The sequence below is a fragment of the Ceratina calcarata genome, unplaced genomic scaffold (genome assembly GCF_001652005.2).
Source record: "Ceratina calcarata isolate Rehan_Ccalc_2016 unplaced genomic scaffold, ASM165200v1 scaffold523.2, whole genome shotgun sequence".
Taxonomy (NCBI): Eukaryota; Metazoa; Arthropoda; class Insecta; order Hymenoptera; family Apidae; genus Ceratina; species Ceratina calcarata.
In genome coordinates this window covers 10,078-10,384 of record NW_017176373.1, presented here as the reverse complement: position 1 = coordinate 10,384, position 307 = coordinate 10,078, and positions in this window count along the sequence as shown.

The window sequence follows — 307 nt, the reverse complement described above, 5'->3', positions numbered from 1 at the left end:
CAAATTAAATCATTAATAATTTTTAATATTTTTTAATATTTTTACTATTTTAATTAAAAATTTTTAATATTTTAATAAAAATAAGAGCTAATTAAAATTTTACCAATTATTTAATTAACAAATTATATTTAACAATTATTTTAAACATTCATTTAACAATTAATTTAACAAGTAATTCATTAATAATTTTTAAATATAAATATGGGACGGCTCCCGCCTCTGCCGCGGCCGCCGCCGCGCCGTCCTCCAGCAGCCGCAGCAGCAGCAGCCACACACAGCAGCAGCAGCCACAGCAGCACCAGCAGCA